This window comes from Gallus gallus, chromosome 1 (genome assembly GCF_016699485.2).
Source record: "Gallus gallus isolate bGalGal1 chromosome 1, bGalGal1.mat.broiler.GRCg7b, whole genome shotgun sequence".
Classification (NCBI taxonomy): domain Eukaryota; kingdom Metazoa; phylum Chordata; class Aves; order Galliformes; family Phasianidae; genus Gallus; species Gallus gallus.
The window spans coordinates 109865987-109880505 of record NC_052532.1 but is presented as its reverse complement, the minus strand read 5'-3'; the positions used below and the strand labels follow the sequence as shown (position 1 = coordinate 109880505).

General features: G+C 45.9%; 1 long non-coding RNA gene across 1 annotated transcript; it reads left to right on the top strand.

Annotated features, from left to right (window-relative positions):
• Positions 1 to 276: 276 nt before the first annotated feature.
• On the top strand, positions 277 to 13821 carry LOC121107586. The gene is made up of 5 exons (XR_005841826.2): positions 277 to 391; positions 2764 to 2848; positions 3843 to 3984; positions 11811 to 11937; positions 12613 to 13821. It is a non-coding gene; the product is annotated as an uncharacterized LOC121107586 (long non-coding RNA).
• The last annotated feature ends 698 nt before the right edge of the window (positions 13822 to 14519 follow it).

The window sequence follows — 14519 nt, the reverse complement described above, 5'->3', positions numbered from 1 at the left end:
CAGAGGGAACGGCTTTAAAGTAAAATAAGGGAGATTTAGGTTAGATGTGAGGAGATGTGGGATTCTTTTCCCAGAGGGTGGTGAGGTGATGGCACAGCTGCCCAGAGAAGCTGTGGTGCCCCATCCCTGGAGGCGCTCAAGGCCAGGTTGGATGGGGCCCTGGGCAGCCTGAGCTGGTGGGGGGCAGCCCTGCCCACAGCAGGGGTTGGGGGGGGTGGACTTTGAGGTCCCTTCCAACCCAAACCATTCTGTGATTCTGTGATTCCAAGTGATGGCATAAGGGAGACTAGCTGTTGGATCGTGAGTGCTGGCACAGAGGTGGCCAGGTGGGCTGCCTGCTCCTCTTCCCTTCCATGCTTGGTCTGTGTGCCTCCCAGCAACGAGCTGACAGGTAACACAGGAGAAATTCAATTTGCTCCCCTGGGCTGGGGGTGGCAAGGAGGTGATAGGGGGTGAGAGCCACCTCAGGGAAACAAGCCCTGGGCAGAAGCAGTTCAGTGAGGTGTCAAAGTGGGCAGGTTCAGATGGGGAGCATGTGTGCGCTCACGTTGTGAGGATCATTAACCACCAAAACTGCTTCCCGCAGCCCTTAGGTCAGGACTGGCTGCTTTCCCCCCAAATTTATTGGATCTCCAGAGGGAATTTGGGCTAGATGTGCAAATCACAGGCTGTGTTCTACCAGGGGTCACGCTTGTATAATGGCTCCTCCCAGCCGCCAAATTTATGGCTGGTGTCAGGGGGACAAATAACTCCTCCAGCAGGCACTGCATTCCAGAGGGAGAGCTCCTGGGGCATGGTACACTCACCCAGTGCAAATTTCCACTCCCTGTGTGAGCGCTCCTTCCTTTTGTGCAGGGACTTCCAGTTTTCTCCCCGTGAAATGACAGCAGCAAAGGCTGCAAGGGGGAGGAGAGAGTCTTTGTAAAGTGTTAACCCCGGGGGTAAATCTTCAACAGGATGTGCACAGTTTTGGCTGTGCAATTGTCATTGACGTTAATGGGAGTCATGTGGCTAAATAACTGTACTGGAAGCACCCTGGTCTCCAGCTGCCTGAGCTAAAAAATAAAAATAATAAAATTGCAGAGGGGAAGGAACAAAAAGGTTCTGTTCTCCCACTGCAGGAGGCCGAGAGACCTGTGGCAGAAGCAGAAATGTCACTCATTCCTCACCCATCACTGCGCAGGGCAGCAGGGAATAAGCATTGGCGATGCTGGGGGAAGGCCAGCAGGTCTCTGGGCATATGTTAGTGTAAATTTTAAATTAGAGCCTCCGAGGGGATGCAAAATGACAAACCCAGCCATCTGTGGGGTGCTGGCTGCCAGCAGAGCAAAGTGTCGATTATTTCCCATCCGCCAAAGGATGCGGCTCTCTGCAGCCAGGAAGACGTGTGCATCTCTGTCCCCACTGCACGTGGGACCCGGGGCTGGAGCAGGGCTGGGGGCACAGCCCCCAAGACCACTGGTAGGTGCTGTTTGCAAATCTCCTTCAGTGTGGAACCAGGTTCTGAGGTGCCTCTTTTTTTTCCCTCCTAATGGACACAGCTCAGCAGCACCACACATTTCAGGAGAAGATGGCGTTTTATAAACAGGGCTCTTGGTGCAAGCGTGTGTAAATAAAGCTGTTGGTGAGGGTGTTTACATTAGCACTCATGCTGGAAGTGCTCACATTATCTTCCTTTTCAGCTGAATTAGGGATCAGGTAGGGCTGGGAGTATCACTTTAACAATTCCTGTTCTCACTGCAGCTTGGAGGATGGGGGCTGTTATCTTCCATGGAAAGCTTTATTCAGCAAAAGTTTCCCTCGGTCCAACCTCATTTTCTATATTTGGGGTTCCTGCAAGTCTGGGCACGACATAAGCGCTGGTGGCTGCTTAATCAGAGGGCCCTGATGAGGCTCAGTCATCCTAAGCCCGTCATCAAGGCCATGAGTCATGTCACAGGTGGGCTCCAGAGTGATTCAAGGACGAGATGCTCCATCCCAATGCATTCAGTGATAATATTACCCAGAAGAAAACACATTCAAAAGAATACTTTCTAAGCCTTTCTAAGCCCAACCCATCAGCCAATTGTTCACCCATCACCTTAAGCTTTTGTCTAGCCACATGATGGACATTTCCTTCAGAAGGATACGGTGAGAAACAGTATCAAAAGCTTTATTGAAACCAGAAAAGATAACATCAACTGGCTTCCCTTGGCCAACTGGATAGGTGACCTTGTCATAAAAGGAAATTTAGTTAGTTAAACAGGACCTTCCCACTTGCTTGCTATCTACCCAGGCTGGACACAAGAAAAGCCTTTCCCCTGTCTGCCTGGGACAGCCATACCCTCTGGGGAAAAAGGGTTTGGGACAACAACAGTGCTGCTTCTTTGATGGTAAGCCAAAGGAAAGGCACAAAGCGCATCTAAAACCAGCTGTGGAGGCAAGGATGGCCACATGTGATTGATGCTCAGCTGTTGGTGTGGGTGGATCACTGGCTACAAGCAGCTGTTGGAGAGCTGTGTGCACCCATTGTGCCCTGTAGCTGTGGCTGAGGGTCAGGAGGAGTTTCATGGCAATACTTTCCATACTGGTGAATATTCACGTAAGGGTGTCTCAGGAGCAGCGGCATTGCTGCTCACTGCATGCACACCATGGGTTTCTAAGAGCCACTTCTTGGGAGAATAACATGAAAACATATGTTTGTGCATGCCGCGGGGAAGCAAGAATGCCCAGCTGTTCACTTTATGGTCACAGACCCGCTGTTCCTCTCTCCTTCTTTATCAGACTGAGAACAAAGGAAACATTTCCGCCTGCAACCTATTATCTGAAATATTTGTGCTAACTCATGTCAGCATTTCAGTAGTGAGAGGTAAGGAACACCACAGCCCAACAAAACAAGCTGGAAGCTTGAAAATAAAGAGTTCTCAGCCTGGAGGAAACCTCATTTGCTACACAATAAACAGGCATGAAAGTAACTCTATTTTATGCCACATGTGTCCATATTAGGATGTGTTCTCATGCATATGTAAAATGATGAGACCAGCAAGGCAAACAGCAGGGGTAAATTAATTTCCTGGGTATAGTCCAGGTCTGCACCAAGATCTGTGCAGATTTTATCACTGATTTCACCCCATGTGGGTGAAAGTAGAAGCTCTGATCTGAGAGCTTTGCACTGCTGGAAATGGGAAAATCTCTGAGGATGCAGCACTCAGAAATTCCTGAAAGGTTGATCTGGATGAAGCTGAACTCCTTCAGGGCTTTCACTAGAGGGTCTTTGTTCATAGAAACTCACTGGGAGCTCGGGAGGTGGCCATTGGGTGGTCCTTGGCTACATCTTTACGTGATGGAGATGGTCACCCAGCCACCTGGCCACCCCACAAAAGCTGAGCACAGCTAGAAATACTGCCTTGGGACTCATGACTCCACTGGCACAAGGGAAAAGGTGGCTGTGCCACATATCAAGAAGCCAAAATTTTCTTGACCTTCCCATTAATTTTCTTGAACTCCTTTCCTGGTCAAGACAAACAAGGATTTTTATATGCATTTGACTCATTCAGTAGCAGGCTCGCTAGCATAAGCTTCTTGTTTTGTAGATGTAAATGTTTGTTTTATATAAAAATTTGTGGAAGTGGCAGGCTCAGAAGAGTGAGTGATGGCTCTCCTGCCTTCTCACTCATCTCTTGTCCCTTGTCAAATGTGTGGTGGCACTGAATGGGCATGGAGGGATATCCAAGCAGCTACTGGGTAGGGAGAAATATCCAAGGTGAAAGGTTTGGGTATTGACTGAGAAACCGATGGCAATCTTGAAACATTCGACTTTCCTCTGCTTTGTATTGACTTTCTCTTTCTTCTTACGATAACAGGTAAGAAATCATTGCCTGCATTTCCACTGAGACAGTTCTGCTGTCAGCAGACTCCAGTTCTTCTGGTCTCCTCCTCCCCTCCTTTTTCACAGATTAGCTTCTCACTGAAATGGAAAATTGTCTTCAGACGATGTTGGCAGAGGTAAGGCTGACAGGAAGACAAATCAGGCAGTGGGCACAAACCATAAATATTGTTTAATACTTATTTCAGTTTGTGTTGCTTGACTTCTGGAAAATTACATACAGCCTTAAAAAACATAGCTGCCAGTGAGCATATGCGATGGTCTGTCAAGGGTTGTGCTTATCTCTCTATACTAAAGTATTGCATAGGCATCCCCAGGAAATGCACAGAGAGGCACTGGAGCAATGTTTGCTGGGCCTTGCACCCAAACTCAAAAAAATAGGATAGTTTTCAGCCTTTCAGAGGTTGTAGGCCCTATGGAGGGGTATACAATTTTGGAAAAGTCACAAAGCAGACAAGTGTGAACAAAATTGCTGCTCCTCATTCTGTTTTCTAAGATTGCTTGGATGTCAAAGCCTCCTAACATCTAGCAGAAAAACACCAATTTATCTAGTTGAGGCTGAGGACTGACTGCAGCCCTGATCATTGGAAGAACTGAGGCTCACCAGGTGAGGATGAGTAGAATGCCCTTCATCAAGGAAGGACTGGCCTCATATGGGTGTAGAGCAACTTACGTAGTGAAAACAAGGACAACAACAGGGAAATTATAGTGCATTGAACTGATCTCAGTCACGCACACTCCCTAGAAACAAGAATAATTGTTTCATAAAGAATAATTCCAAGTGGGATTGTGAAAAAGAAAGATATATAGGTTAGGTGAAAGTCTTCCATGAGACCAAGCTAACCTCTATCTTTGAACACATTAATTGATCTTAATATATTTTTAGGCCTATCCTAAAATGATGTTTTCACAATTGAAAGAAAAGAAAATGTACTCTGTTGCCCCAGTGACTTCAAGAGTCTAGTAGAAATATGCAATGCACACTGCTGGTCTTCCAGTGAAGTGACTTGGCCTTAGGCAGGCACACAGCAGCATCTTATGGCATCCCTCTTACAGTTTGTCTTAGTTTCAGCTGGAATGGAGCAATTGCTTAATTGCTTGTTCATCACTTGTTATATGGATTTATATACATATATAGTCATGACTATTATCCTTTTCCTTTCCTCTGTCTTAGTAAATAGTTTTCTCTCAACCCAAAAGTTCTACCTTTTTTGTCCTGATTCTCTCTCCATCCCACTGGGAAGGGAGGGATTGAGCGAATGACTGTGGTGCTGAGCCACCTGCCGTGTTAAACCACAACAGTCATGAGACTTGTCACAGGGATTGGAGTGACCACAGGACTGGTTGTGAGTGTTGTGGCATCTGCAAGGCCTGTTGCAGGAGCTGGAGCAACCACAGGGCCTGTTGCAGAAGCTAGAGAGACCACAGGGCTCAGCCATAGCGCACCTCCCTCAGGAGGAATGTTTTTCTTGTCACAGTACATGGAGCAACCATAGGACCTGTAGCAGGAACAACTGCAGGGCTCATCGTGAGGGCTGGAGTGACAGCAGGATCTGTCACAACGCTCAGAGAAACCACAGGACCTGTTGCAGTAATTGGAGCAGCTGCAGAGTCTCTCACAGGAGTTGGAGCATCCGTTGCATTGTCATCAGATCCTGAAGTATCCTCTTCCCCTTGAGGATGCTGACTGAGCTCAGTAGGTATAGGCCAGGCTCCAGCACGCTAGGGAGCCTGAAAGGCCTGACTTCATGTATTCCTCTACATTTTCACGCTGAAGTCAAGAAAAAGAGAACTCCTTACTTTTTAAACAGAGCAAGTTAACATAATCAGGAATAAAGAAGTTAGTTTTAAAGCCTAGTGAGGCCCTAGAACATTCTCCAAATTGCAAGAGGCAGCCAGCCTCTCTTGTCAGTATTTATGTATAGGCTTATAGGACATGGTTGTCTGCCACAGCAGGGACCTGAATTCAGTGACCCAGGAGTTCTTTTCACGTTTGTATGTGCCTCTACCATGCAAAATCATGGTGGCCCTCAGAGGCTGTAAAAATACTTCTCTTAATCCATTAATAAATTCTGTTCAGTGCCTACAATTCAGGGTCTTAAATGCTCTGTGCTGCTGAGATTTTTACAAGGATGTTTTGCTCTGCATTCAATCAACAGAAGCCTGTAAGCCTCAAAGATCATTTATTTTTGCAAGGCCTTAGCATTTCTGGATAGACTAACAGGGAAGAGCTTCCATGATTCATAGACACTTTTATGAACAGAAACAGCCTTACCCAGTGGTTTTGCTTTGTCTAAGAACTATGTTTGCTTTCTTTGTATGAACTAATCAGACCCTATCGAGTGTACACCCTATAAAGGTGTAGAGGAGAGGTAGGGACCAGGAAAATTATACTGCTTTTTAAAGTGAGACTGCAAGTGGGAAAGATGGATATCAGATACCTCATTGCTTAAAATGCCTACCTTTGAAACAAGAGAGCAAGGAGAAAACTAGAGGTCAATAACACTAAGAAGGGCCTTCTCAGAAAGCTGCTCAGACTCAAATCCATTGCTGTCCTAAGATAAGCCATGCAACAAATCCTATTTTGCTAGGGAGATTCAATATTAGAGAACTTATTTTTCTAGGAAAGTCACGCTGGAATTAAAAAGCAGACAAATAAACAATGTTTTTGAGGTTTGGTAAATGCACACTTTCCTATGGAAAAAAAAAAAAAGAAAAACCCTCAGAAAACAACTGTTTCACCTCTACTTATAGGCACTTTTTCTCACCTTGGTAGCGGCCTTTGCTTATGTGCGCTTTTCTACTAACAGACTAATCCATCTGTTTGCTTTGTTTCATTTTGCAAAGATAAAATGTATTCTTGATACCTATATTTGAAGAGCCCTTAGGAAAACATGACTTGAAGAAGGAATAAAAAGTTGTGGCAAAGGACTCTGTTCCCAGGTAATTTCTTCTAAATCCTGCTCTCAGTTTATTACCCTGACAAAGAGTCTCTCGGTTGCAGAGCAGAGCCCTACCTCCCGCAGGGGATATACTGAGGATTATCTACCCTGAAATGAAAGTCTGTTGACCTAGGGAGAACAGTTCACTAAATAACAGCAGTTGTGAATTGAAGGGACCTGCGGGGTATTAGACACGGTATAAAAGCAATTTAAATGGGGTAAGGAAAATATGTGGAAATAGTTTCAGGCAGGAAAGCTAGATAAGGTATGTAAATGAATACATTTGTGGGATGGGTAGAAGTTCTGCAAAAGAAGAATGCACTCTCTTTCCCAAAAAGATGCCGCCGTCCTCTGAAATAGTAGCTGCAGAGGTGCTCAAGCCTGAGCAAAGCCCTGTGGCCTCTGAAAGGTACTCTCATGCAGCCAGCATTGACCTGGCTCCACCACATTTTCCCCACGCTGGAACTCACCCCTCATATCATGAGGGATCAGTGTGCATTTGAGACTGTCCCCTTGTCCCTGCTGAGAAACAGCCCTGCCTTCACAAGGGCCTCCCGTGTTGTCAAAGAGATGGTGAAGCTAGCAATGCTTGAGCTACACCAAGTTAAAATTAAGTTTGTCAAGACCTACTGAATCAACGTGAGGCTGAAGGTGATAGTTTCCTGGATCACATCATTATCAGTGACAAGACGTTGTCACTGCCATAAGCCAGAGTCAAAATGGCAGTCCATGAAGCGGCAACATGTGAATTCTCCATTGAAGACAAAGTTCAAGATGCAGCCCTCACCAGGTAAAGAGATGTGCACTGTCTTTTGGGATAGGAAAGGGGTGATCTTTCTGGATTTCCCGGAACCTGAACTCTAACCACTACATCACGACACTGGCTAAGCTGAAGGCTCAAACTTCCAGAGTCAGCTAGAGAAGAATTATAGAATCATAGAATCACCAAGGTTGGAAAAGACCTCCAAGATCATCCAGCGTAACCATCCACCTACCACCAATATTTCCCCACTAAATCATGTCCCTCAGTACAACATCTAAACGGTTCTTGAATACCTCCAGGAATGGTGACTCAGCCAACTCCCTGGGCAGCCCGTTACAGCCCCTGACCACTTCTTGTCAATTGCTGAATGTGGGTCAGGTGGCCTCATTCACAAAAGGACAAAGTTCCTAAGTCCCTAGGAACTGGGTGCAGCAGACAACCTTTCTCTTGCAACATGATAACGCCAGGCCTCATACCAGTTTGAAGACCATGGAGCATATTGTCCTGCCATACTCACGGTATAGTCTGGATTTGGAACATTCTGACTTCCAACTGTTCAGGCTGATGAAAGATGGACAGCGTAGACAACGTTTTCCTTGTAAAAACACCATCACAGCAGCTGTGAAACAGTGGGTCACTTCCACGGGTGCAGATTTTTATGAGTGCAGCATGCAGGCTCTTGTTCATCACTGGCAAAAACGAGTAGCTAGTGGTGGTGACTATGCTGACAAATAGTGTTGTGTAGCTGAGAATTTGCTCTATCCAGCAGTGTTATTGTACTCTTTGCATCTGTTCTAGTTTCCACGGAAATAAATAGGAGGCATTACTTTCAGGGTGAACTATGTACACCCGACAGTGAAAATTTGCTGTTGTTGAATAAGCTTCTGAGGAAATGATGGTATTGCTATGGCTTAAGTCATGCAAAATGAGGGTGAAGAAAAGGACTTTGTGTACATGTATCCACAAATCTAGAGCTCACCAGGAGCTCAGCTGAAACCAACAATTCAAGTTATAACAGTGGCAAGAGCTGTTAGAAGTGTCTAGTGATGCTCACACTCCTCAGAGTTTGGGCTATTTTCTTCCAAAATCCCCTTTTATTGAATCTTCATTTTATTTTCCTAAACAACACTGAGTAGAACACGAGAGAAACAAACCCCTCTGTGTGTTAAATGTTGGCTACAGCAGTAGCCAACAGGCTGCAACAGGTTCAACAGTATTGGCCAGGCCTGGACCTGAGCTTCTCTTAAAATAAAAATAAGTAAATAAAAAGAAAAAAAAATAAAAAGAGAAGGAAGATGCTTCAATGATGGCTACAGTGCTCTCAGACATCCATTGAAGATCCTTGTGGGTCCCTTCCAGCTCAGGATATTCTATGATCCTATGATCGTATGATTCTGATTCTATGATTCTAGGATTCTAAGGCACGTCCAGTCCAAGGACATACTGTTGACAACTCAGTTGTATGCAGAACAGTTTGCATGCTCATTGAATGCCCTGGATTAAAGGAGCATCAATTCACTTCTCCTGGAGAAGTGTGCCTTTTTGGCAAGGAGTGCTCACTGCTAGTGAGATGCCTGCCCAAGGAGCTGGAGATGAGTAGGAAAATGAATGAATGATGAACATTTTGATCCAGTTAAAAATATTCTGTCTGCTGCTTTCTCTCTGCCTCCATCCTGTCCTACACGTTCTTGGTTTTTTTGTTTGTTTTTTTTTCCTTGAAGAGAACTATTAGCACATATTTAGGAAAGTAAATCGTCCCCTGAGTTAATTTAGCACCTGATCAAATGTGCACAAAGTGCTAATTGCACTTTGCAGGCAAAACCGAACTATTAGGGCCCTGACATGACATGAAAATTGAGGCCATCCTGAAGAGAGGGGAGCATTTTCAGACAATATTCCTCAGTGATAAAAGTCAAATTGTGACATACAAAAACAGGGGGTGAATGGGTAGTCTTTACTACATGAGTGTGTCAGATGGCTCTTCTGGCCCATGCTCTCCTCTTCCAGATATGATGTAGTGCTACTTGAAGGGAGAACACGACCCATATGTTTGGCTCCACATGACTTGCACATATATTTCCTATGGCCTGTGCAATCTCAGAGAGCACTTGTGTGAGAAATGGCTCTGGTTGCTTCTTGCATGCTTGATCTCTCATTTTGTCCCATCAGGACACGTGCCAAGCTCTCTAAGGCAGATAGCATAGTTCACCCTGCAGTGCGGGCACATTTCTTGTCTATTTTAATTGCTTAGGTGCAAAGGGTGCTGCTGAGAGGGCACAGGGGAAGGTAGTGCAGTATCACCCTGGCAGGAGCATATAGAAATACTCCTGGAAGATAATGGATGAAGGTGTTAGGATGCACCAACACTCAGTTTCTAGCAGAACTAAGCATCTGCATTTGTTTGTAGAGGAAATCAGATGGTTTTAAGATGACTAGATGTGGCTTTCTGAGAAGAAGTTTATCAAAGCAGATTTTAAGCTTTTGAAGAAGAGACTCCTCTGAAGATGCAGCACATGAGGAGAAGGTGGTACTGTGCCTTTAGGAGCACATGGCAGCACAAGAGACAGCAGAGACTCTTTGGAGATGTGCAAGATGAAGGTTGCTGGTCTCCAGAGCCAATGGAGCTGTGTGTGCTAGTTACTTGGGGAACAGGGATGGCGCTGCCAGGTGCTCATGGCATGTGTAGCACAAGCAAGGTAGAAATGAATGATGCAGTGGATGTTGGGGGATTTAGCATAGGGAGAGTGGTGAGGTATTGGAACAGGCTGCCCATGGAGGTGGTGGAGTCAGCGACCATGAAGGGTGTTCAAGAGCCGCGTGGATGTGGCACTGAGGGACAGGGGCAGTGGGCATGGGGTGATGGGCTGATGGTTGGATTAGGTTGTCTTAGAGGTCTTTTCCAGACTTAGTGATTCTATGATTCTATGATCTCAGGCAGGCTGAAGGCTGCCTGCACAGCCTCATGTATGTACACTTTAGGAAACCTTTCACTTCTAGGATTATGCCTGTGATTTTTTTCCCACAGTACTTGACATCATTAGATGTTTAGGATACACACCCCAAGGACTGAACTTTGTGACCACTCAGTAACCATAGATTGGGTACATTAGTATCACTAATGCTTCTGTCTTTCTGTCAAGAAAGCTAGTACCTCATGCCTTCATTCCCAACACGAACATCCCATGTCTCCCTTTTGCTAAAGCAGGCAGCCATTGTGATCCTGCTTGACGGGAGGGAGGTAGGCAGCTCCATGCCCCAAGCACCATGCAGTCAAACCACACACACCCTTTGTGTTATCCTCACATCAGTTTTTTTCTATATGACTGAATTATGATGCTTATGCCCTTTTTTTAGTCATCCTTTCACCTAATTTGCTTACTTCAGTAATTAGTCAGATTATGTTAGTACTTCTCCTCCTCCACATAATCTTCAGCTTTGAGCAGGAAGCATGCTAATTTGCCAGAAAGCTACGTGGAATTTGCATGTTTTTCCATATGATTTGGTAGCATCGATGCTTAAAGCAGGTGCAATGCTAATAAGGCAACCAAAGCAATCAGCCCAGGTAGAGATTTGCGGATTGCACAATAATTTGTTTGGAAAGTCTTTGCATGTCTGTGCTTAGCACTAGTGAGAGATGTGGGGCAGGGAGGGAAGCTGAGCAGATAAAAACTGAGCCAGTAGGATGGCCACGGCACTGGGTTTTCCTGAGTGCCTATGAATAGATGGTACCTGCAGCACAGCTGGGCAAGAACACATCTTCCAGGGTCTTGCTGAGGAGCAGAGATGTGTCACAGAACCACAGAATATCCTTAACTGGAAGGGACCCACAAGGAACATCAACTACCACTCCTGGCTCCACACAGCACCACCCAACACAGCTTGTGCCTCAACCCTATTGCACTGGACTCACTGAGCAGGGAAAGGCAGGAGCAGCTCCCATCCAGGCGATGCTCAGCCTGCAGGTGCTCCCACTGCTGCTGGTAGGTCCCGAGGTCAAATTGGACTTGACTTAAATTTCCTTCCACCGCAAATGTTTCCTCGAGTTAATCATTTCTCAACAATAGATCATCATAACACATACTCGCCTGTATTTTATTTTAAAATAAAAACAGATAGAAAACGGGCTGATTAGTGGGCAGAAGTTGCTGGTTTGTTTTTATTTTTTATTTTTTTTATAACTTTCAGCAGGTGGAAAAGCAATTTTTGATCTGATTATGTTGTTTTGATTTATTCTTCACAGGAATCCTTATAAGGAGTTTCAGCAAGTTGTGGCCTCATTTAAGAGCACAGATGGAAAGGGGGCACTGGAGGGCCAGCATCCCTCCCTGGGGAGAAGGAGAGAGGATGACACGTGTCAGCTCGCTGAGGTAAAGCAGGAACCCGTATTTGTTTCAAACACCTTCTTTAAACAATCAAGAAGATCCTGTGTGGGGACTCCCTCAAGGAAGCCAAATCCTGAGGACTTTGCGCTCTACCTCCATCTGGGCAAAGCTGCTCCCTGCCTTTCCTTATGAGGTTTTCCACAGCAGAGGGCAGGCAGAAGCCATGGAGGAGCTCTGGGGACAGGGCTCTCTCCCTACTCCAGCAGCCTGCAGGCACCCTTGAGATATGTCCGAGAAGGAGAAGTCCGCTGGATTTGACTGGGAGCCACCAGCCTGATTCCAGCCATAATTCCAGCCACAGTGCTAATGCACTCAGGCTGGGCTGAGCTCCCAGCATTTCACCTGGGAAACCCTGGACGTACATAGAACCACAGAATCATTTGAGTTGGAAGGGACCCTTAAAGGCCATTTGGTCCAACTACCTGCAGTGAATCAGGACACCTACATCTAGATCGGGGTGCTCAGAGCCCCATCTAGCCTGACCTTGAATGTCTCCAGGGACAGGATTTCTACCACCTCTCTGGGCAATATATTTTACCTGCTTTGACTTCAATGGGGAATAAGGAGCCTGCATATTTTGTTACCTCTGAGCACAGATACTTTTAAACTGAAAGCACTTTTTTCCTTTTGCTTCCATATGTATCTGTTTACCCTACATAGGAATGAGAGCACACAGAGAGCAGTGGCTGCCTTGCCTCTAAGAACACCTTGCCACAACTTCTGACCTGTCCCAGAGGAAACAAGCCCTGGTTTTACCGCAGTTAAACTCACTGACCTTAGCTGAGCCAGTCTTGCCTGTGAACTGGAGCTTCAGGGATCTCCAAACGCTGCCATGTGATGGCTGCGTCAAATGACCCGCGTCAAGCACTGAAGGACAACAGTGAGGTTGGCTCAGTGTCCACCTCAGCCACTTCTAAGAGCCACCTCACAAAGAGGTGACGTTCAACAGGCGGCCACACTTGGCCATCCCAGCAGTGCCCAGCAGTGCCAAGCGTGGGCGGACTGGGGCAGGAGCAGCCGGTGGGGTGGCCCTTAGGGACCCATGTCCTTGCTGTGCCAATGAACCAAGGAGCACTGGCTGTTCCCAGCTTCCTGTTGCTGCTGATACAAGCTGGGTGCATGCTCCCCAGCCAGGCTCATCACTGTTTTACTCTTCAAAAAAAGCATGCACTCGGGTGACTTGTTACAGATTCGCAGCACCAGGAATTAGGGGCATTTTTCAATGCAAAAATGATGTTATATCATTACATGTGCTCTCAGGGCACCGCAGCATGAGGAAAGCAGGAAAACATCTCTCCCCTTAGAGCAGGACGATTTTCTAACTGGGATAAGAGAAGAGTTGTCCTGGGTGAGAGCCAGGCAGAATGGATTGCTGGCCAAGGGAGAAGCTTTAGTCCTCTAATGTCTCTCCAAAATCCCATTGGCAAAGCTGAGTTACACCACTGAGAAATAAACATCCTCATTTTAAGAACTGCAGTGACAAAAACTGTACAAGACACAGGCAACGGGCACTAGGACTTGGCACACATCCCTTACATTCCTCCTTGTCTCAGTCAGAAACATTAATGGACCTTTTGCCTGGCGTGACCTAAAGCAGTAATGCCTTCTTAAGAGGCAGAGAGGTTTCTTAAACTCATATGATTCTCATCTCAGGCTTACCTATCCCTAATGAGCCAACACTTTGGTGAAGCTTAGCAACTCCAGGGCTTGTAACTAAACCTGAAACAAGAGGACTCTTGCAGAACATGGATCAAAACCAAAACCAAACCTTCAGCTGTCCAGTGGAGAACTCACATCACGGTATAAGGCTGTGCTGTGCACAGACACTATATAAAATCTTGCCAAGGGCAAAGCCACAATGCCGATAAATGACCTGCACTGCTTTGAAAAATGAATATATATTATCCCTCTGGATTACAATACAGGAATATGTCTTCTCCCATCAATGAGGAGCATCCTATTGTTTGTTTTAGTTTGCAGACTTGCTGCCAGAAAGGAAATGAGAATATTATCTCTAATGAGTCTTCTCATAACAGTAATTTTCTGAAAGAGGTACCAATTCTAGATTTATGTCAATAGTCCCTCATCTGCAAGCCATGGAATAAACCTCCCAAGCTTATTACTTCTCCACAGCCATTGTGATAATGTCTTGACAGAGCAGCAATTCAAATTTTAATAGTGATATACGTTCTTCCCACATGTGTACAAACACATCTCAACCCAGATTGAGCCTCTGGTCTCCTCTGAATCGTCTAGCTCACATTACTTTTTCCCATTTATCTGTTGATTCTTTGCCACGTTCTGGCTGCTCATAGATCAAAATACCTCCGCACAGGGATGACATCCTGCCTCATTTCTTTGGAGGTTCTTCCTTTTAAAGAATTGGAGCTGTGTCCGTCAAAGTCATTTGAGGGAATGAAGGCAATGTTCAGGAGGTCCCTCCGGCATCCTTGGGAGGCGCAGAGCCCTCATGTTCCTCATCATATCTACAAATGGGCCAGAGTTCACTTGCCTACTTGGCCTCAGTGCTGACCGGGTGAATGAAGCCCTAATCAAAAAGGCTTTAC